This window comes from Branchiostoma floridae, chromosome 5 (genome assembly GCF_000003815.2).
Source record: "Branchiostoma floridae strain S238N-H82 chromosome 5, Bfl_VNyyK, whole genome shotgun sequence".
In the NCBI taxonomy this organism is placed as follows: domain Eukaryota; kingdom Metazoa; phylum Chordata; class Leptocardii; order Amphioxiformes; family Branchiostomatidae; genus Branchiostoma; species Branchiostoma floridae.
In genome coordinates, this window is record NC_049983.1 from 6,381,925 (window position 1) to 6,382,257 (window position 333).

The window sequence follows — 333 nt, forward strand, 5'->3', positions numbered from 1 at the left end:
CAGTGTACCCACTATGAAACCGAAAGAAAAACATTATTTCAAACAGTTGCCACAATTTCACCAAGCTTTAACCACCTAAATGATCACCAAAAGACTACATTTCTATTAAAAGCACAAAATCCCACCATCATACAGAACGTGGGACAGTTCATTAACCACTGCCTTCAAAGAAGAAGTCAAACCCGACAATAGTATCCATAGTATCATGTAGTTGATTAGACACTAGTTTTATGTACTTACCTCTCTTAGTTCTTGAGACTGTGTATGCAATTAGCCCTCGTGCATTATTTTGCAAATAAACAATATGAGTTAATAGGATATATGAGAATTCTT